The 23,051-nt window shown below is 52.8% G+C and overlaps 1 long non-coding RNA gene across 3 annotated transcripts; it reads left to right on the plus strand.

Moving 5' to 3' along the window:
- Positions 1–1,547: 1,547 nt before the first annotated feature.
- On the plus strand, positions 1,548–22,315 carry LOC131807355 (uncharacterized). 3 transcript variants are annotated; one of them, XR_009344415.1, is made up of 4 exons: positions 1,548–2,077; positions 10,267–10,715; positions 16,010–21,315; positions 21,630–22,315. It is a non-coding gene; the product is annotated as an uncharacterized LOC131807355 (long non-coding RNA). The 3 variants fall into 3 exon arrangements; XR_009344416.1 differs by having other exon boundaries at positions 1,554–2,077; positions 16,010–16,772; positions 17,197–22,315; XR_009344414.1 differs by having other exon boundaries at positions 16,010–22,315.
- Positions 22,316–23,051: the final 736 nt, after the last annotated feature.

Here is a 23,051-nt window from a genome sequence, read left to right on the forward strand (position 1 = left end):
CAGGGACAGAAGCTCAGCACAAATCGCCCCTTTCTCTTAGAAAAGAGATGGACTGCCTCTTCGGGGCCCATCAAGTCCCCCAATGCTGCGTCTTCGGTGCTGCCTATGGCTCCTGGCACTCGCCCTCCGATGCCGCTTCCCCCGCCTCCCTTCTTCGGGTGAGCCCTGCTGTTCATGGCTTCTTCCCTGGAGCCGGACAAGGCCTCTCCCGTCCTTTGATGAACTCACCTGTAGCCCATTCTTGACGACTCCTTCGTTTTCGCTACAGGAGCGTTGCTCTTTGCTACTAAAGTAACACCAGGAGCAACTCAGCGAGCACCTGTGTGGGTGCCGGGTCTCTGCTATGCCTTAGCGCTCGGCCCTGACCTGCCCCGCCAAGCAAGTAGATGCTGTCCCCTGGGGATGTTCCAGAAGTGCAGTGGGAGGGGTTGCCCTGTCAGGGAGGGTTGGGAGCACCGCGCCGCCCCCCTCCCGCCCCGGTCTGATCCCGAAGCCCAGCGCTGGTGTGAGAATTCCGGCTTCCTGGGCCCTGCGGGTCACGGTCGTATCAGTGGCCACGTGCTCTGATTCGGGGGGCGACCGCAGCCAGAGGGTTTCCTTGTGTGGAAGGGATGACCTGACCCGTTGGGCAGCAGGCAAGTTCTCTGAGCCCGCTCATGTTCACTTCTTAGCAAAGTGGAAGCTTTTCTCCTCCGGCCCGAGAGAAGGATTTAGAGAAAAGGCCTCGTTCCGGGGGACCCCCACACAGTTGGTAGAAAGGACCTCAGAGTAGATGGGATACGACTGGTTTCTTTGTGGGGGAGCAGGAAATCAGCCTTGTGGAGGGGAGGGATCCCCGGGGGGGGGTCCTCCAGTGCTGCCTCCCAGCCACCCCCCTGCCCAGACCCCTTGCTCAGGGCCCTTGACAGGTGGTCTGGGCTCTCCCAGGGGGTGTCTCACACATCGGCTTGTCCCCGGAGCTGCAGTGGCAGCCGTTTGCAAATCCCACTGTTGGTCCCGGGCAGGCGCCTCCTGAGCCCGCTGGGGCATTCCCCAGGGATGCTGAGCATCTCTGTGTCTGGCGTCCCCCGTGGTGAGGCTCGAGGGAGCGCCGCTGAGCCCTGCTGGCCTCCCACATCCTTGTCCGCATGTGGGGGGTCAGGTGCCTGTGTGCTCCCTTACGACTTCCCGAGGGCTCCCTTACGTGGCTGTCAGCTGCAGCAGGTGCGGGGGCTCTGCCCACCTGGGCCCCAGGCTAACCTACCCAGAGCCCTGCCCTCCTCTCTCTCTATTCCAGGGCCCCCCGCAACAACCACCAGAGCCCGCTCCCTAAAAGCCAAGAGCCGGTCTTGTCTTCAGCCCCCAGTCCCCAGGCTCCGCAAGCCAAGCTCCTGAGCACAGTCATCAAAGCCTTTCACTCGGTGGTCTGTGTTGGTGACTGTTTTTTCTGTAACGTGCCTGCAAACGTCTTCACAGCAAAGATGCTGGACATCATCATTCTGAAATCCATTCTAGAGAGTGGTGAGCCTCACGCCCAAACAGTAGCCCCAAATCACAGAGCTGGGGGGGGTGGAACAAAGATGAACCCAGTGTTCTGGGAGGCGCAGACTCCTACTGAGCCCCATGTCCTGAGTAGCAGAAGCAGTGTATGTGCCTAGATTTGGTAAAAAAACAAAACAAAACACATACCCTAAAGTTTACCGTCTTAACCATCTCCAAGTGTACAGTTCAGTAACGTCAAATATAGTCACGTTATTGTGCAACCAATCTCCGGAATGTTCTCCTTTTGCAAAACTGACATTCCGTTTCCATGAAATAAGTCGCCTTCGCCCTGGCCCCAGCCGACAGCCACCATTCCCTTTCTGTCTCGTACACCGGATTATTCTAGGAACTCCGTGGGAGCAGCTTCATACAGATTTACCTCTTAGCGACCGGCGGCCTTCGCTCAGCATGATATCCTCAGGGCTCCTCCACGAGGTAGCACATTTCAGATCGTCCCTCCTTGTTCTGGCCGAGCCCTCTCCCGCTGTGTGTTGGTGCGGACGGTGAGCCCAGCGAGCCCGCCGGAGGGTCGGCAGGGAGGAATGAGCCGTAAGCGGTCAGTGTCCTAACATCTTGTTCACGATCTTCTATTCTAGACTGTAAGGTCGGTCTGTGGCCCATGTCTGTAGGGGGGAAGCATCCTGGGCTCTGGCTGGTGTACACCCCAGGTGATCACGGATTAACCCCAGGAGGAGAGCTCACTGGTGCACGGGCAGAGCCTCAGCGGGGGAGTCCCCGCCGTGAATGGATCCCAGGAGCACAAGCCTACAGGTTGCAGACGTGGGTCTTAAAGCCTCCCTTGAAAAGGTGGCCTCTGACCTGCAGACCCATGCCCAGCGGCAGGGGCAGAGGAGGGAGAGAGGGGGCGGGGCGGGAACCTAGACCCCAGGGTCAACCTCTATCACGGTAAAAAAGAACCGCTTCTAGAAAAATCCTTTTAAAACATGAAAGGTGGGTTTTGGTCTTGTTTTCAAATCAGAAATGGTGTTATACTGGATTTATACAATATACAATTTCAACATGGAATGATCTTAATAATTTTCTTCTTTGATCCAAATTAAAGAACTGTATTAATAATTCTCCTAATGTAAAAGCGTCTTTTACTTGCCTCTTTTAAAATTCTTTGCCTTTCTCCCATAAGATCTAGGGGATGATTGTGAATCATTTGTTTGTTCTACGCCTGGGTGCAACCACAGTATTTGAGATGAAAGTCTTACTTTAGTTTTCATAATGAATGAGACTGGCTTATAATGTTTGTGCACATACATACCCTCTGTATCAAAGGTCTGAGGTTTTAGATGAACTAAATCCAGCTCTTTAAACTGAGAAGTACTGGGACGCCTGGGGGGCTCAGTTGGTTAAGCGGCTGCCTTCGGCTCAGGTCATGATCCCCGTATCCTGGGATCGAGGCCCACATAGGGCTCCCTGCACGTCAGGGAGCCTGCTTCTCCCTCTGCCTCTCTGCCTGCCTGTGTGCTCTCTCGCTGACAAATAAATTAAAAAAAAAAAAAATCTTAAAAAAAAAAATAAACCGAGAAGTACTTTTAATGCTTTAAAATCACTGACCTTGCACAATTATTAACCATATCTTGAAAGTTTGAAAGAACTAACTCGAAACCATTTAGACCTAGTATCTTTTACGGAGTTAATTCTGGCATTTTCAGGTTTGTCTTATGGTAATCTGTCTGGTCAGGCTGTCTACTCCTTGACTCAGTTGGGAAGTAATTAGTATTTTCCTCAGAAGCCCTCCATTTCTTGAGATTAAAGATCAGAGCATAAAGTTTATAAAATGAATTCCTCTTCATGGCTGTATTTTTTATTGCCTACAATTGATCACTTCTAATTTTGTGGGTTAGGACTCCCTCCTCCTCTTCTTTGATTGGGCAAACTGAAGTGTGGCAGGGTGTTTTGGGCGGTTGAAAGGTCACGTCCTCCAAGTTTCGATGATCACTTTCGCGTTCCTATTCATTTCCGACATCTCGCGATTGCTTTGTTGGAGTTGTTTCAGAGTTGTGTCTGTGACTTCGTGGACATCTGTCCTTCCCTTCTAGTTTCTGGCATTTCCCCCACTGTCTGAGAGCGCCTCCCCACCTCTGCGAGCGGCCTCTTCACCTCCAGCGTTGTGCTTGTCTCCCCTTTCAAGGGCCCAGCGAGGTTCTGGAGGATGAGGGGTGGAGAGTCAGTGTTTGCTACGCCCCATCTGCTGTATCTAGCTGCTAGTCCTCTACGTCTGCAGCAGGTGGATGGTCTTGCCTGGGTGGAGTCCGGGGAGAGGCTCCCCCTGCTTGGTTATCCCTTGTTGAGTGTAGTAAGTGCGTACAGCCTGCCAGAGCTCCCCTTTGCTGGAACTCGACACGTCATCTCCCGTTCCTACAGCTCTGGGAGGAAGGGGTTGTTACAGGTGAGGGAACTGAGGCATGGGAGGTTGAGTCACCTGCTGTGAGTACACCCGCTACGCCTAAATCTAACTCCTCCTTCTCCAGAGGTCGTGATGTGGTCATGTCACCGGTATTGTTTGTGGGATGTGGAAAGTCATCCCCCAGCCTGGTTTCCTCCTTCCTTGTGCCTGATGCCCCTTCTGAGCCTCTTCTGGGAGCAGGGAAGGTCTTCAGGTCCCAAGAGCAGGAGACGAAGGTCTCCTGGCAGATGGGTTACAGTGACAGCCGTTGCTCCAAGTGGAGGTCGCCCCTGCCGTAGAGGGCATGGGGGGAGGGAGAAATGTGGATGCTCTTAACGGAGCACAGCTCAGAGCAGTGGGGCCGGGGGAGTGATTCTTTACTCTCATCATCAACCGCAGAAGGGTCGGGAGGCGGCGGACCTCAGGGAACACTGGATCTAGGAGCTCAGACACTGACAAGAGTCGCTCTTACTCTTCACCAACCATCGTGAGTTTCCCTGCCTGCTGAACCGTCTGCTCCTTTTCCACACGGCAGGGCTCGCTGGCCCCCGGAGCCCTGGCTGGGCTTCATCTTCATGGCTGGGCCACCCAGAGGAAGGGGGGGCTTCTGTGCCCCCTTCCACCAGCAGGTAGATCCCGGGAACGGTCTCTGCTGGGGTCAGAGCAGCGGTGAGGCAGGAGAGGGGCTGGGGGCTGGTGGTGGCCCTACTTGAAATTTCCTTAGGACGGCGACAGGGAAGGGGCATCTGCGGGCCCAGAGAGGGAGGGTGGGAGGTCCGCACGGCAGAGACGCGATTTCCCCAAGCCGGGAGCTTTGCAGCCTGGCGCAGCGGGAAGGCGGATGCGGGAAGCCGAGAAGTCGTCCTCCCCGTGCCCTTTCCTAGCTGTGCGACCCCAGGCGAGGGCCATTGTGTCTGCTGCGAGCACGAGGAGGCCCCTGTCACCCGGTGACCTCTCTTACTTTTAGACTTTCGGAAAGGGAGAGGAAAGCAACCCGAACCCCTTGGCCTTGTCGTTCCTTGCAGGAACACCTGCAGGAGTTGCCATGGCAACGGGATCCGCAGCCGCGCTCTTCCCGGCCCCCCCAGCTTATTAGCTTCTGCTGTCTGTCAACTGTGGGGCTGCGATTGCCAGGGCCGGGAGAGCTGCCCGGGAGAGGGTAATTGCTGGGTAAGGTCAGCACTCTTGGTCCTGGAAGAAGCTTGGAGATGTTCTGTCCCCAGAAATCGGGGTCCTCGGAATCAACCTGCAGGATGACCTGGGAAAGGTGGGGAGCAGCAAGGTCCCCGGGGTCTCTTGGCCGTTTGTGGGTGCGGGTCCGACTGCCTGGGGTGCAGCGTTACTCCCGCCCCTCCTGTCATCCTGTGCAGGTCCCAGGACCACTCCCAGCCTGGGGCTGGCAAAACAGCAGGGCAAGGTAAATCCAGTTATCCTCACTTCGCGATCAGAAAACGGAGGTGAGGACAGGGTCACCCTGCGCGTAAGCCCCAAAGGTGGGGAGGAAACTGCTGAGTTCTGCCCCGATCCCTGCTGTTTCCCATCCAGTCCTCGGCCCCGCCCCTCCTGCCCTTCTCATGACCGGCGTGGCTTCTGCAAGTGGCGCCTGCAGACCAGCTGTCATCTCTAGCGTCACAAAATGGGCTTCATGAAGCTTTCTGAGGAATACTTAGATGTTTCGCTTCCGATGGAAAAAACACCTCCGTTTCATGGTCTGCTCAACTGGGTGCCTGGTCGGTATATTAAGACTATGATGAGGGGCACTCTGGGTGGTGACAAGGCAGTTCGGCAAGCAGAGGTCCATGGGCAGGGGGCATGCTGGGAAGATGCTTGGAGCCAGGGGGTGCGGCCCCTGGATCTGTGGGTGAGGCCTTGTCTGCTTCCCAGGGTCAAGGAAGAAGCTTCTGTTGAAGCCGCACCATTGCTCAACCCTCTGCTCGGAGGCAGTATCGTTCTCAGCGCTGGGTGAAGCAGGTCATCAGGTGGGACCTCGTGTCCCTGCTAACCTGGACTTGGAACCCATCTCCCGTTATCCCTCTGGTCTTGGGTTAATGGTGGTGGGAGACATGGAGATGAGCGCAGGTAGGGCACAAATCAGAGCAAAGCTCTTAACCGGGAGATCCACTGCCCCGTGGGTGGCATGGAGGGGCTTCAGGGGGACCCCGGGAATCCCTGAAATCACGTACATTGTACAGTGTGTGGGCACACATGTGTGGGAGAGAGGAGGAAGGATGCCCATGGCTTTTTCTGGATTCTCAAAAATCCAGAAAAGTGAAGAGACGCTGAGTAAGAACTTTTCTGAGGGAGATACAAGGGGCCGACTGAAGACCTGGGAGCCCCAGGGATGCCCGGAGAGTTTGTGCTCAGTGCGGAGCCCATGTGGAGAAAGACGGCTGCAGTGGTCTATGCACTTCTGGGCCACCTGGCTTTGACCGCAGACGCCCAGAGAAAAACAGAAACAAGCTTTGCAAAACCAACTCACACCCTGTGCCTGGGGGCCCGCCACCTGCCTGGGGGAGAAGTCCCCCCCCCCCACCTCCTGGGGACGTCTGGGCCCTACTCAAACAGCGCTGTCTTTCCTGGCAGCCCTGCAACCCCCCCCCCCCCCCCCCACCACCACCACCAGCAGCGTGGGAAGCAGCCTTCTCTCACCTAGGCTGGCTCGGTTCAAGGGAACAAAAAGAACTCAGAAGGCAACAATTTTTTAGGCAGGAAATGCTTGCTTTTTATGCTCGTCAAGCGTCTAGTGAAATTCCGAATAAAACCCACCACTGTGAAAGAGAATATGGGATAAAAGGAGCTTTTATTACCCTGGGTTCTGCCTCGTTCGAGATGCTTACCTTTCCATTGTGAAACATAAACCTTCTGTGTGTCTTGGCACCAAGACGCGCCCGGTGAGGAGTTGCTGTTGCTTTTCTTCTCACAGACCATCTGGGCAACCGCGCCGGGATCTGGAGGAATGCTTGCGCGGTGGGAAAGGAGCAGAGAACGGCGCTAAAACTTTTCCAACAGTCAGTTTTATGCAATGGCTTCGGCGGGAAGACGGAGGAAGAGTTACTGCGTCGGAGCTGCCGAGCCTTGTGAATGTCGCGCCATGAAATGCCACGTCCGGAACCAGCCCGGCTTGGGAGTGGGTGGCCGGACTGTCAGGAGCCCGGGCAGGGCACCCCCTGCTCCCGGGGCTCAGAAGAGGGGCGTCTGGTTTCCCTCGCAGCCACTGGAAATGGCTCCCCGGGGACTCACATGGAGTATGGGGCCGGAGGGACCCTCCGAGGCAAGGGATGGTGGCCTTGGCATCTCCCCCACCAGGCGGAGGCACCCGGAACCGCGGCATCTCCCACTCTGCCACCTTGTGTCCAGCTCCCCTCGTTCCTGTAAATCACCTGTCAGTCCTCCAGATAAAGGAGTCTTTACGTTCTTAAAAAAGAGAGAGAGATGTTGTCCATCTCTTAGTAGAGATGTAGGGAGAAGGAGGTAACAAATGGGTATTGAGCCCCTACTAGGCGCAAGTCAGGCTTTTACGGGCCCGGCATATGTATTTTTCTCTAGAACTTAGATTGATTCTAGGAGGCAAAGATTTTCCAGTAGAAAATTGGGGGATCAAGTGCTTGCCCAAGGATGTTCAGCGAGTTAAGGGACAGAACCCCAAATGGAGCTTCTTTGCCATATAGTATGATGATATTTTAGGAATTAATTCTTCAGCAACAGATCTGCAATATCTTGGAGCACTGGAAGCGTCCTTAGGAGTTGCTCGATTGGGCTGTCCTTTTTTGGTGGGGATCCCTAAGGCTTGAGGGAGCAACAGACTGGGTCACTGGGGGAAAATTCACCTGTGTCCTCAGGCCTGATTCCCGCACGGTGTCCCCGGGCGAAGTGCTAGAACCGGAAGGAATGGACAGCAGTGATGGGCTGGTGGTGGCTTTTAGGGCTGGAGCGTGCTGTGTTGGGACAGGGCTGGGCTCAAGTCTTATTCCCAAGAGACCCTGACAGAGTAGTTGCTCAACAAATTCTCACAGAACTGACTCACACCAGAAAAGAGAAAGTGCACAATAATGAATTCACGCCTCCAGATGCCAGAAACCGGCTTTTCCAGCTGGTGCTCTCTACGGGAATGAAGGCAGGTTGCCGAAAGGCATAGCCGAGAAGCAGACCCTGGCCAGTTGTGCAGCCCCAGTGACGAAGAAAGAGGAAAGCTCGGCGTCCTTCTCCCCACCGAAATCCCAGGAACAGCCCGACAACCTTGCTCCAAGCCCAGCACTGAGCTGGGGATCCAATGTCATGAAACTCATTTCCATCTGTCAACGTCTTTAATTAGGTGGGGGAATTTCAGGGACTGTGTCTGGACCTAGAGAGCATCCAATATATCATTTTTCAAACTTGGAATAGGTCAAAATAAAAATATGCCAACTTGCAAGCTGATAGCCCCGCCCAGCCCTGATGCTTTAAAATAACCATTACAACCGAACGAGGAATGCGAGTAATCATCGGTGCGCGGCGTGCCGGGCTGGCGGGACATGCTTCACGGCGCTTTATTTCTAGCCGGGTTTGGGAGTGCCAGCATCAAATGCTGCCATCTGTACAAAATGCTACTAGCCTCAAGAGTCCTTTATTTCCGAGCTCCTAAAATCTTAATGATAACACACATTAGTACAGCATTTTTTAGTTTATAAAATGCTTTTATGGACATGATCTCGTTTAATTTATGACTTACAACCTCCTGCACCTCGCAACCTCTCTATAAAAAAAATTACCTTCATTTGACATAGAAGTTGGCCAAGAATTAGACGAGTTCAGGCCAGTTTTCCAAGGTCACACAGGTGGTACTGAGCCAAGTAGATCCTTGAGTTTGGGTCTTGTCACTCTACACCCCCAACACTATGCTCACGTCTCGAGCAATTCTAACAGATGTTAACGTGTGAGTTGACTACTCCTTGTGACGGGGAACTCACTCTCGAAGGATATCAGTGTGCTGTTGAACAGCTCTGTTGGACTGTTGAGGCAAAAGCTGCTGCCATGTAAAACCCACTCGTGGCTCTCCCTGTGAGAGCGACTAAAGTGGGTTTGCTCTCCTACAAATTGGCTTCGAGAGGGATGGCTCCACGTGGCGAATGACTACCGGCAAGCACACTGCGCAGCTCCTCCTTCCTCATCTTGCTTATCAAGTGTTTGGGTGAAATAAGCTTAACTGTGCCCATAGCACAGTTCTGAGGTGGGATGGGCAACGGTGTCACCGAACAGACTCTTGCATCCGGCGGATCCCCGTTGACAAATTCCTGCCAAGAATGGACATTGAGCTAACTGGGCTGAAACATCTGAATTTCTGTCTGCCCTCGCCTTTGGACATCATTCTCCATATTTTTTGCCCAAAGTGGCTCTGAAAACCCCAACAGGCTCCTCATGGTCTTGTCCATAACATGTGTGTGTGCTAGAAACTGCTTTAAGTGCATTTCACATTCTCTCTCCCCACCGGCTGTGGATCTCAACCGCACCCCCGTTCTCTGGGCCTTTGCTGCCATAAAGACGGTTCAGGGGGGCGGAGCTGGAGGTGAAGGGAGGCGCTGGAGGGAGTCCCCTCGGTGGCCCACCTGCCCACCTCCAGAGGAAATGCTCTTCTTGCTGCAGATTTTTGGAAGAAAGCTACAGGCCCAACGTGGAGTCGCTTGCTTCCAGGACAGCGAAGCAAGACTTCATTGCGGTGTCTTCCTCTCCAGGCCTGGAATTCCAAGCCAATCCATCTGGAATTTTCTGGTTGGCGCCAGTGAGGTAATCTGTCACATGGGCTCTCCCGGCCTCAAAGGAAGGTGAGGTGACTCCCCAGTGAGACCCGCTTCCCTCCTCCTTAAGGGAAGGGGACTTGGCCTGGATCAGTCTTTCTTTTCTTTTGCTGATAACTTCTTGCCCTACCTTCCTTCGTATAAAAACCTTGGATTCGTACTTGTGAGAGGGAAGGCCGTCTGCTTTGTGACTCACTTAATAAAGCCAATCAGGTCATCGGAGTTACTCGGTTGAATTTTCTTTTCTAACAAAATGTAACGACCAGGACCGTTGGTTAGAGGACTGGTAAGGAGCAGCCCCTCACGCCAGGCTGCTTGGGAAGAGGCCTGTCGAAACCTTTGGTCTGGCGCAGCCCCGCAAGAGCAGGCGGGCCGGCCTCACGCTCTTGCTGTGGTGTGTGACACACTCACTTGGCAGGGGGCGGGGGGGGGGAGATAGGGGGGCATCTCCTCACTCAGACTCTCCTAGCAAGACTCTGGTCAGCTGTGTCCTCTGCAGCCCGTGCTCTGCCTGGGTCCCCCCCCCTCCCCGCCCCCTGCTGCCCAAAGCAAAGAGGGCTTTGCTTCTCTTTGCAGGGCCTCGGGCGCTGTGGTGCTGACTCCTCTCCGGCCTGGGTCTTTGGTCAAGAACGTCCCCTGGCCTATGAATGCAGCTCACAGCCTTCCAGCCGACCCAGTGCCTTCGTTCCATGAAGTTCTGCACGAGCCCGTCCTGCTCTAGAATCCTGGGAATGGTACAGATTTGGACACTCTCTTCTTGCTGTAATACAAAGCTTTTATTTTTATTATTCTTTAAAAAAAAAAAATGTTTTAAGTAGGCTCCACACCCAGCAGGGAGCCCGTCATAGGGCTTGAACTCAACGACCTTGAGATTAAGACCTGAGCTGAGATCAAGAGTCGGATGCTTCACGGACTGAGCCACCCAAGCGCCCCAAGCTTTTATCTTCTGATAAGAGTTTGGATGTTCTGTGAAAGCGGATCGAAGAGGAAACAGAGGCGCCAAGAGGTCACCTGACTTGCCCCAGGTGAGGAGCTTACAAGCTGGAGAGCTGGACTTTGAACCCAGCCGTCTCTGATTCTTCTTCTTCTTTCCCGCGTACCCCACGCTTGCCCTGTGAGCTCCTGCTCTTTCCCCCTGCCAGCGTCACCCCTTGGGTGAAGGAAGGAAGGAAGGAGGGTGAACTCCCTCTTCGTCTTCTGCACAATTATGGCAAGTCCTGCCCGAAGCTGTGTGCAGTGAGTTCAGGGCTTTGCTCAGAGAAAGCCGGGCCCCTGCCCGCCTGCAGCAGGACCTGATGAGTCCTCTTGGAAACTTATGATTGAAATTTGCGGGTCTAACCTTACAGTCTGCCCTGAAGGCACAAGCGGTTTGGTTGTGCCTTCCTGGAGTAGGTGAGGTTTGGGGCAGGCTAGATGTCACTTGTTTACCAGGGACCCTCCAGGCAAACATCCCGGCACGAGGCTCATCACCAGACTCAGTAAACTGCCCTGATGGGCCACAGAGATTGGGATCTGAGATGGATTTATGTCCTAAAATCAGAAAATTAGCAGCGGAGGGTTGTTCCCTAGTCATTTTGTCTGGTTGCTGTGAACGTCGATAAGGAAACACCATCTCTCTAGGCTCTGGGAATCTTCATTCCTTCCTTTCTGTGTCTTTCTTGCCAGTTGGGATGAGGTCAGCCTTTCAGTCGCCCTTCTGTCCCGTCGAGGCTGGAGCTGGGTATGCAGGAGGCCCCCGCCTCTGTCCTCCCACAGGCCCGCGGGCCTTGGCTGGGCTCTCCAGCCAGGAACTTGGTGCGGGGGCGTCCTTCCGCTGGTGCCGTAGTGTCACCTCCCAGACTGATCCTGTCCAGCTTCCCAGGACCGGGTGAGGCCCCATGTCCTGCGAACCACCCGCAGCCCGTGCGGCCCAGCCCACACTCCCCCGAGTGCCTCTCCAGACCTGGAACGTCTTCCTCTTTGTCTCTGTCTCGTTCTCCAGAACAGATGAGGTTTTGCCTTCTCCTGGGAGCTTGTCTGGGACCCCCCCAGACTGGGCTTAGGGTCCTGCCCCTCACCTTCCCCCAGCCTGTTTGGATGCAGGGACCGTGGCGGTCCCTGGCAGCTGTCTGTCCTCTACTATACAGGGACCCCTGACTGTCCGCTCCTGAGGCTGTCTGTCCCCCCTGAGTCCCTGGTCTATGGTCTCTGGTTACTCTCATGAACGAGGGTGCACAGGGAAGTTTCGTTGCTTTCTGGCTGTCTCATGTTCGTCTCCCCCGCTCAGTCTGGCTCCCAGGGCCCCAGCGAGCGGGTTTGAGGGGACTCGCTGTTCCTCCCGCGCTCAGCGCTAGGAGCGGAGGCACACACATTCCCCTCTGCCTTTCTCAGTCTCTCCAAGTTGGTGTTGAGCCTAGCTTCAGGCCCCACGTAAGATCTGCCAAATTTCTCCTGGCCTGAGCCTGCTGTCCTCTATTCAAACTCAACAGGAGGCCCAGGAAATGGATTGCTGGCTCCTAATTCACTGACAAATTGATGGGATAATTATGTCTCTCAACATCCCAGTGACCGCCGTGTGTTTTTGGGGTGACAGAAACAGGATATGATGGGTAGAGGCGGGGCTCAGAGCTGCCTTCATTGAGCAGAAAGGGAGTAGAGATCGTTGATGTGTTCCGGGTGGAGAAGCTTCTTCACCTTCCAGACTTCCTTCTGTCTCCAGGAGGGTTTCTGGAACACAGCACAGTCAGCCCCAGGACGGTATCTGTGCTGAGGGCAGGTGCAAAGCCTCCATTCAGGGACATGTCCTCCTTTTATGAGTGCAAACCTGCCACCCAGGGACTTCCATTCTGTCCATTCTGACCTCCAGGGTGACACAGGGTAGCTGGTTTCTTTATACTCAGAGTGCTGGTCATTATTTTATTTTATTTTTTAAGTAGGCTCTGTGCCCAGCATGAAGCCCAGTGTGGGTCTTGAACTCACGACCCTGAGATCAAGACCTGAGCTGAGATCAAGAGTCGGACGCTGAACCGACTGAGCCACCCAGGGGCCTCATCAGAGTCCTGGTCTTCAGATGCTCAAAGCTAGTTCCTGAATGCACACAGCCACGGGGGACAGTACTGACAACCTTGGTAGCCAGGACTAGAGGGACAGACAGGTCCTCTGGCTCAGAGGAGCAGCACTGGCTGGACTGGACAGGCAGCTGGACTACAGTTCAGGAGGGGGCACTGAGCCGTGTCCCCTCCACAGCTGGCCCGCAGCCTTGGTTGCACAGCCCCATGGTGACCCTGGGCACAGTGTTCCTGTGCTCCCCCATCCGGTGGGCTTCCAACACCACGGGGCTGCCTGCAGAGCCAGCCCCTCCCTGCGGGCCACAGGGTTCTGAACTCTGTGCCTGACTTCCCCTTGCCTCCTTGCCCTGGGTTCTCGCCACGCCCTGGGCTCTGGCTCATGGTTTGGGTTCTGGCACCTTCTCCCAGTGATGCGTTCCCACCGAGAGGCCAGGTCCTCGCTCCCAGTGAACTCTCACCCCCACCGCCGCTTCCCAGGCCCCCGAGCGCTCGCTCCCACCTGTCCGCTTTGGACCGGAGATGCAGCGTTCGTACTTCCTTCTCTTACGTTACCTGGATCAGGAGCCGGACTTCTGCTGAATGTCACGACGAAGATCTCCTGGATCCTTTTTTCTGCTTTCTCCCAGGTCTTAGCGGAGATGTGTGTCCCGTCTTGTTCTGCGACCTGATTTAACTTAGCTTGACCTCTTGGTTCATTGTGTTCTAGGCTGGGCTTTACACACATTTAATCTGCACCAAATCTTTGAAATTGCACCGTGATCATGCCAAGTCCCTCGCTCAGTTCCCACAGCTAGTGAGATGCAGACCGGGCAGTCTGGTTCCTGAGTTTGGCTCGGAACCACTGCTTCCTCTCAATCCCCCCAAGATGGGTTAGTTTCTGTGTTTAATTCATTCCTAGTGGTTACGATAGTATCTAGTTCATTATAGATGCTGGATAAAAACGTGCTGAGTGAATAGGTCATGAACAAGTGAACGAGACTTGGCGACTCTCAAAGGAAGGGGTTGCTTTGTGTAGAGATCAGCCGTTCTCAAACTGAAGGGTGCGTCAGAACCCCGTGGGGGCTACTTCAAAGTCAGAAGGTCCTAGCCCCAGAATTGCCAATTTAGCAAGTCAACACTGAGAATTGCCATTTCTTTTCTTTCTCTCTTTCTTTCTTTTTAAGATTTTATTTAGTCATTGAACAGACAGAGATCACAAGTAGGCAGAGAGGCAGGCAGAGAGAGAGGGGGGAAGCAGGCTCCCTGCTGAGAAGAGAGCCCGATGCGGGACTCGATCCCAGGACCCTGAGATCATGACCTGAGCTGAAGGCAGAGGCTTAACCCATTGAGCCATCCAGGCGCCCAGGAATTGCCATTTCTAAAAATTGCCGGGTGCCGCTGGTACTGCTGGTCAGGGCCCCATTTTGAGGAGCATGGGCTTAGAGTATAGTCACATGTCCTCTCTCAGCAGGGACAGGGAGGGGGGCTGACAGGTGGTCGACGGTTGGTACAGCTGCTGTGACTAGACTCCAGCTGTGCCTCTCCCAACAGTGAGACCAGCGGCTCCAGCTGGCCTGTCTCCTTCCAGTATCCTGCCTCAACTGGAATGCCGCATGTGGTGCGGAGATTAATTCGTAACACAAGCTGCCCCTTCTAGATCACCTCCTATACGCTAGGTACAGGTGCATACCCACGAACACCCACACTCACACTTGTATTTTTGCTGTGACATTCTATGTGAAACTCTCAGAATTCATGGGGTCTTCAAAGTTACATCATAAAAATCACAAGGCTTGTAGGCAAATAGGGTCAGAAGCAGACTCAAAATCTACACTGATCGGAAATCTGGCAAAACCATAGAATTAGTGGTGAAAACACCAGCCGAGTACTTAGCTGTGACTTCCTGGACTTGCCACCAGCCACACACGCCATTCATTCTTTGCCACCATAATGGTAAGATTAGGTTCCCGAGACCATTTTTTTTTTTCTTTTAATTTACCCAAGTTAAAAATCTGCTTGTGGGATAGCCTTCTTCATTAGCCGGCTGTTTTAGTACAGGGGATGGACTTCACTCACAGCTCCATGGAAACCGTAGTTGTTTCTAGAAGCTTCTGAGATACAATCTTCTATAAAGGAAGGCACGTCCGGCCATTGTCAATTATTACCACGAGCCCTTCGTAAACTGGATTGCTTTCTGTGAACACTCTTGCTGGCATCACTTCAAAAGTCTCATGCTAAGAACAAATCCCGCAAACCACCATGACCTCCTGGGTCATAAAATGGGACTGGTTCTGAGTTGGCAAAATCTGGATTTGAACTCAGAGCCGCTGACAGCAACGTCCCCTACTTTCTCCTGTTCCACCGCCTTTATCAGACAATGAATATGCAATGAGTGAAGCCGCAGCCTTGGGCCCCGTACGGTGTGTTGTGCGCAAAGTAGCTGACAGCATGCCTGCCCGGTGATCCTCTGCGACGCGGGGGGCTCTCGAGGGCCAGGCTTGTCTGCCTGCAGCACCTGCATTGTGGCCCACGCAGAGCACTGCTCAACCCAGGGTTTATGAGTGGAATCCTGTTCAAGTCAGTAATAAAAACAAGTCAAAGGTAGAAGTCATTCCTTTAGTAAACAAATCTTACATTTTCTTTAAGGAGATTGGGAGACTGCCTAGGGGTATTGGCCTGTGATAGGCTTACTTTCCTGGGAGAAGTTCTGGAAACTTCCTTGGTGCATGTGGCTCAGGGAGTTTTATCAGGGCCCCTGGGGCAGAGGGGCCCTCCTGGGACAAAGCCGTGCTTCCTGGATTGCAGAGTGCATTTGGGGACATTGCAGGTGTCCGTGTGCAGGAGGGTAACTGTGGGCACTCTGGGACCAGGCTGTGAAAGAGACAACAGTCTGACCGAGGGTGGCTGGAGGGGTAGATGCAGTCCTGGCCAACCTCTGAAGGGCCGCAGAGGAGCAGAGGCCATCCTCGTGGCCCCCAGGGGCAGCGAGGAGCTCATGACTCAGCACCCAGCCTTACTCCCGTTCTTCACGAGTTTGGGCTTCTCCTGACTTTCATCCTCCTCCCAAAGTCCAGGCGACTCGCCCATGATACGATGAGGGCCTTGGCATGAAAATGTCACCCCATTAATCAGCCTCGTGTGCTCCTGGCCCTGCGATCCGAACGCAGTGCACAGTCTGGGCACAGGTCTGGGCTGGGTCCCGAGACGCACAAGCACTGGTCTGCATGACCGCCGCTCCCCGAGCTCAGAGTTCCCATTTGTAAAATGAGGCTCTTATGTAACTGACTTCACAGGGCTGCTGTCGCCTAAAATGAGGAATTCCAGAAGGGTGCCAAGCAGATGGCCAAGCCCTGTCGGCGAGGGCACAAAGAAGTAGACCACAGCGGGCTTCCGGAAGCTTCCAACCTATCTGGGGTGACAAGACACGCTCTGAAGGCAGAGAACCCTCACGGGCACAGTTCCGCATGCCGATGAAGCCGTGGAGAGAGCCGCGATCCATCAGCTGGTTTCCTCCCCGGAACTTGTGCCCCCAAATTCCTTTTTTGAGGGAAGGTGGGATGAATTTCTGGGTATCCTTTTCTCGGCCTCTAGTCATCAAACTGATTGGAAAAAACGGAAAAATGATCTTTCTAAAGTTGCAACATTCTCTTTTTCCTCTGAGTGCCAGAGGTAGGCTCAAAAATGTTAAGCAAAGACGCTCTTGCTCTCGAGAGCTCTGGAAAATGGGGTTTTCTTGCTCCCACCCCAGGCGTGTTTCTCACGCCTCTTCTGCCCCATCCTCTGCAGACACCGAGGGACAGAGCTGGACAGCAGAGGGACAGGAAGCGTTCTCAGCCGCCAGTCCTGGGACCAGCCCCCAGACAATGGGGTCAGAGCCGCAGGACAGAACCTGTGTTCAGAGTTCTCGACGGAGCACGGATGCCAGTCAGCAGAACGGGCAGACGTCTCTCCGACGGGCAGGTGGCCAGCAGAGCGTCCCTCCGATGTCTGCCGGTCAGCCTGGCCGTGTGAGCCTCTCCAGCTCTTCAGCCCATCGTCCCTCCGGGGCAGGGGCAGGTAAGTGCTGCTGACGTCGCCTGCAGGAGCCTGCACGTGCCCATCCCAGACATCACGCTCCTGCTGCTGTGTCCCCACATGGCACTGGTCCTGGGCTCTCCTTCCTGCTGCGGCTGTGTCCCTGGGTTCCCAGGCTTTTAGCACTTTTGCAGTCGTCTAGAGGCAGGCGGCTGAGGGTGGATGCCCCCGTATCGCGCCTCGCCCCTTCCCTGAATCTGCTCCTTGCAGGGGCGTCCGTGCCCCAGCACGTGGTTGGGGATGAATGGGTATCCCGTACACCGTGATCATGCGTGATTCTGGATCTATCCTCGGACGTGAGTGCAGCGATGGGAAATGTCACAGCCTCACACTGCCTTTAAATATGCTCATCACTTCAGAGTCAATGGGAATTTGAATTCCAAGAGCTCGTTCTTTCTCTTTCCAGGAAGATAAAAACAACAACAACAGCAACAACATACAGATGTAGTAACATCTGGTTTTCTGGGATGCCCGGCTCAGTCATGCAGGACACGAACGCTGCTGCTGTACCCACTGTCCCTTTCTTTTTTGGGGAAGAGTGTAATGTAGGAAATGAAACACTGGTTTTGAATTTCTGCCTCTGTGCTGGGCCTGAGTACACAGATGGTCCCTATAATAATAATAATAATAATAATAATAATAATAATAATGAAAAAACGAGGTTTTGCTGATAACAGTATGTCAACATTATACACAAAATATTTTGGTTCTATATCAAAATGAGCCTAGCTTTCATGAAACCAACTCGCAGACACTTTCCCCACTTGAGTTTGAAGGGGTAAGTGAAATTACCCAGAACAGAATGACATCATCTCAAGCCTCTAGAATAGAATATGGAGGGAGAAGCCAAGGGAGGGGGCTGTGCCCTCATCCTGGAATGGAGTGGAAGGAGCCGGGGAAGTCAGAAGCCTGAGGTTCCATCCAAGCTCTGCCGCTCTGATGGCAAATCCTGGATGAGACCACGAGTCTCTCCGAGCCTCACCATTCTCTTCTTTAAAATGGGAGCAGCTGGGACGCCTGGGTGGCTCAGTCGGTTAAGCGGCTGCCTTCGGCTCAGGTCATGATCCCAGAGTCCTGGGATCGAGTCCCACATTGGGCTCCTTGCTCCTCGGGGAGCCGGCATCTCCCTTTGCCTCTGCCTGCCTCTCTGTCTGCTTGTACTCTCTCTGTCTCTCTGACAAATAAATAAAATCTTAAAAAAAGAAAAAAAAATAATAAAAAAATAAAATGGGAGCAGCCATCACTACATAGCTCATCACCGGAGTTCAGTGCGCCGGCGCATGGGAATGTGCCGAGCTCGGAGAAGACTCTCTACAGACAGGTGCTGAGTTTGAAGAGAGAGGCTCACAGTGGCGGGTTGCACCAACTCAAAGCTCCAGAGAGTTACAGAGGAGAGTGAGAGAGAGAGAGAGAGAAGGAGAGAGAGAGGGAAAGAAAGAAAGGGAGCAAGTGATCCAGAAAAACCCCAAGAGAGAGATTTCCTCGAAAAGAAATATTTTGCACAGAAATAAGACCACTTCAAATGGCACCAGAAATAATGGTCCACATTTATTGAACTCTTACGAAATGCCAGCCCCGTGCATTTGCCTGGAGAAGAATCCCCGGTCTCCTCCTGGGGTGGGTATACTCCTGGCTGCACGGGAAAACTTGGGAATAAAAGAGAAATCTTTTATTTTCAACCTGAGCACCAATGCATTATACCATTCAATGTTCAAAACGACCCTAGTTAGGTCGACTAACTAACAAAACGACTCCACAATGAAATGCTTCCCATATATATTCTCACTTTTTTCCTGGATTCTCATGATTGTCTTTTAGGTCACAGTTAAAAGTGAAGGGACAGGGACACCTGTCCTGATGACCCCATCTGGCATTGTCCCCTACAGCCATACCGGATTTCTGCTGACCTTGCCACTGGCTCACCAAAGGCATTTCTGAAATTTGAAAACAATGATTCTTCCTATTTGAGTAGGGTTTCCTTCTATTTATCAAATGCTTTTCTGTAAAAAGTTTCGTGTATATAACCTTGAACAGTTTTTCCCTTTGCAAATGAGGACCCTGAGCCCCACAGAGGTTAAACGACTTGTTAAAAGTCATCAAGTGGTATCAGTCCAGAATCCTGAGGAACCTGGTGCCCCCACCTCCTTCCATTGGGTTCTAGTCACTACTATTGCATCACAAGCCACCCCAAAAAGAGTCATCAACAAGCCCCCGGTGTTACGGCCAGAGATCCCGTGGGTCCGGAATGTGGGAAAGTCATAGCAGGAAGGACTGTTCCTGTCCCATGTTGTCTGGGGCCCCAGCTGGGGAGACTGGAGGGCTGGGGTGATGTGATAGCGGGCGGGTCGAATTATCTGAAAGCTCATCACTTGTCTTGTGGAGGAGGCCAGCAAGGGCTGTTGGTCAGGGCATCTACAGGTGGGCTTCAGCATGTGGCTCCTTGGGCTTCCGCACAGCGTGGTGGCCGGGCTCCAAGAGTGGGTGTCCCAAACATGAGCTGAGCAGAAGTCCTGCCATCTTCATGACCTCGCCTAGGGAGTCCCATAACCATCCCGTCCACCATAGCCACAGTCCTGCCCAGATTCAGGAAGAGAAAAGAGCTCTCTGATCTGTGGGAAGAACGTCCAAGTCCCAGGGGGATGTTACCGAGTCTGTCTTTATAAAACACAGGTGGCCACACGCTCTAAGACCCCCTATTGAGGGAAGTGGGCTTGCTGCCGTCAGCGGGGTGGGGGGTGCTGCTTTGGAAGAGTTATCTAGGAGGAAGAGGGCAGCCACTGTCCTGGGGGCCTTCCCCACACTTGCTATCTTCAGAGGAAGGACTACTTGGGGGCCAAGGACCCTTGCTCAGTGTCCAGGGCGTGGTTCCTCTTCTGCTTCCTGAATGGGGCTCCTGAGTGGTACTGCAGCAGGCAGCAGGCGTTTCTGGGCTAAAATGTGTCCTTTCTGCCTAATTCCACAGAAGATTGGAGGTGGCTTTCCATAGAGCATGCACATGCATGCCCCCCCCCCCCCACCACAGAAGATCAGAAACCAAATACACATGCAGAGCATAAAATACCGCAGCTCATGTTAAAATCACACTTACTGTCCTAAATTCATGCTTGCGGCTCTCAAACACTGGGTGAAAGCTCTGAGCTCTCTGGTCGTCAGGACAGAAGGGCCAGGCCTGCCGGTGAGGTCAGAGGGGCTCCCCACCCCCCGACCCCATCCTCTCTCCCCTCTTGTCTTTCCAAGCATTGCACTCGGCTGTCCGCCCCAGCTTTCCAGTGGCCTTAAAATCTTCTTACTTTTTAAAAAGATGATCATGGCCTGTGTTCGTGACATTTCAGAAGAAGAAAGTAAATCGGAGAGGCCCAGCTGGAGCCATTGTCATGCTGTGGTTGAAGGCTCCGAAAAACGCAGAACATTCCTCATTGTCTTACGGCTCGCACTGGCCCCCCTCCCAGACTCCAGGCCAGGGCACTTGAGCAAAAACGCTGCCCACCTCCCACCCTCCAAGAACAAGCCGGAAATCAGCAGAAAAATTAAGATGTGAAAAACGAGTCTGACGTCTCAAAGGCAAAGGGGAGAAAACAAAAGATCACCTTCTCTTTCTCTTTTCCCTTCTAGGGAAAGGTGAATTCTTTGAGTGACTTCTTTGTTTCATGCTGAGCTAACTAATGTGTCTTAATTATACTAGTCTTTTTTCCTTGCAGAATAAATTCTCTTTATGATTTGATGGGGTCCATTTCAGCAAATGCACAAAAGTGATACATTCTGAGTCCGAAGAAATTAGCCATGAAATGAGTATTGTCAGAATATCAGTGGTTGTCTATTGGGTGTTTTGCGGGGGAGGGAGGACCTATTTATTTATTAATTATTGATTTGAAGACGGAAGTCCTATGGGTTCAGTTCTGAGGTCTGAGTTTAGGGGAGAACCAGGAGCCTGGGGTTCCCTTGCAGGTGCGTGGCCTCAGACACAGGTGCTTCTAGACCCTGTGTTCCTTGTCTTTACGCCAGGCCGTTCCCAAGGGTAAACAGGGTAGTGTTCAAAAAGCAGAGCACAGGTCCTGGTGCAGAGTGGAATGCTCCATGAATTGTAATCACTATTCTGTCCATAGACAAATCTGATTACATCACCCTTCTGCTTAAAATGCTTCGCGGACCCCCTTTCCCAACATTGTAACTTGACCTTCACCGCACTGCCGGAACCTGAATTACCTCTCCAGAACCATCCTTGAGTTCCTTCCTCAAGCCTCGGTGAATGTCTTCCAAATTCTAGAATGTTCTGGGCCCGTTTTCTCTTTAAGGACAGAACAGCCTCTGCTGTTTCCCCTAAGCTTCTCTTCCCTCCTCTCTCGCTCCATCTCAGGTGTGTGATTCCTCCAGCCCCAAATCTGGGTGAGTCTGTGGCCAGTGCTCTCTGCCCCAGGGTCTTGTCCGTCCCTTGTAACCGCACCAGTCAGACAACTTCGTGACCCTGTCTGTTGTGTGTCGGTGGTGGTGGTGGTGGACAGAGTCCTCAGACTGACTTTGGAATCTGGTAAGTAATGTGAGAACGCGTCTCCCTCTCTGGGGTAGAAAAGTGAATTGCCCTGGACAAAGATGGTGCTTTTATTCTGAAGAGAAATTGCTCAAGAGGCTTGTTCCTTACATAAACATAAAGTTAAGACCCTCTTCCCATTTGCTCTTGGCGAAAACTGAACGAGCCATTAACCCGAATGCAGATGTTTTATTTGGAAAAGTTCTTCTGCTTGGAATTGTAAACGGCAGGGTATGTTTCAGCTAGAGCTGTGTTTTAAGAAGCCGGTGCATTATCCATTCGTCCGTTGAAGGGCATCTTGGTTCTTTCCACAGTTTGGCGACCGTGGCCATTGCTGCTATAAACATTGGGGTACAGATGGCCCTTCTTTTCATGACATCTGTATCTTTGGGGTAAATAATATACACTATGGAGTATTATGGCTCCATCAGAAAGGACGAATACCCAACTTTTGTAGCAACATGGACGGGACTGGAAGAGATTATGCTGAGTGAAATAAGTCAACAGAAAGAGTCAATTACCAAATGGTTTCACTTATGTGTGGAGCATAAGAAATAGCATGGAGGACATGGGGAGTTAGAGAGGAGAAGGGAGTTGAGGGAAATTGGAAGGGGAGGTGAACCATGAGAGACTGTGGACTCTGAAAAACAATCTGAGGGGTTTGAAGGGGGTGGGAGGTCGGGGTACCAGGTGGTGGGATTATAGAGGGCATGGATTGCATGGAGCACTGGGTGTGGTGCAAAAATAATGAATACTGTTATGCTGAAAATAAAAAATAAATTTAGAAAAAAAAAAAAGAAGCTGGTGCATTTTTCTCACATCACATCTCATGGTGTTTCTTGCCTCTGTTTGAGTGTGGGATGGACGTTGGTGCAAGACTTTCTTGACCTGGGGGACGTGAATGTTCTTATTCACAGTAGTTTTTGGCAGACCATCAAGGCTGAGATACTAAGGGTCACAGAGAGACAGGCAGGCATTACCCCGTCTGCTGCTGGGGAAGAGGCCATGAACAGCTTGACTAGATCCTGATGTACTATTTACTAGATCATGATGTACTATTTACCTCAAGACGTGTGAAATGGCTAGACCAGGGCTTGGCAAATTATGACTTCATAGACCAAATCTGGCCCGCCACCTCTGTTTATAAATAAAGTTTTATTGGAACACAGCCACACTGAGTCATTTACGTATGATCTAGGGCTGCGTTCATGCTGCACTGGTGTACTTGAGCAGCGCCACAGAGACCATAAGGCCTACAAAGCCAAAGATATTGACTCTGTGGCCCTTTCCGAAGACAGTATGCCTCCCCCTGGCCAATACCCACTGTGTTCTCTGACGGTCTGGTTGGGGATCTTGTCTGTGGGTGGCTATGGGGTCCTTCCTGAAGGAGAAGACATTCCCACTGGAAGCTGCCCTCACAAGAGGGCTTGCCCAGATTGTAAATGAGGCCAGGACGAGCAGGTGCTGCTCGCAGAAGGGGGCATCTTCTTCCTCCCTCCACTCAGGGCCCTAACCCACTGCTTTCAGACCGTCTGCTTCTCCCTTCAGGCTCCCCGTCACAGGCCCTGGAAAGGATCGACTTGCTAGTCTTTCACTGTAAGAACAGCAATTGGTTCTGGTGCTTTCTCTCTTGAACCCACCTGACCTGTGTGTGCTGTCTCTTTCCAGGGTGTTTCTATAGTCTGTGGCAAGGGAGGGAATTTTTGTTTTTAAAGATATATTTATTTATTGGGGAG

The sequence above is a fragment of the Mustela lutreola genome, chromosome 9 (assembly GCF_030435805.1).
Source record: "Mustela lutreola isolate mMusLut2 chromosome 9, mMusLut2.pri, whole genome shotgun sequence".
Taxonomy (NCBI): Eukaryota; Metazoa; Chordata; class Mammalia; order Carnivora; family Mustelidae; genus Mustela; species Mustela lutreola.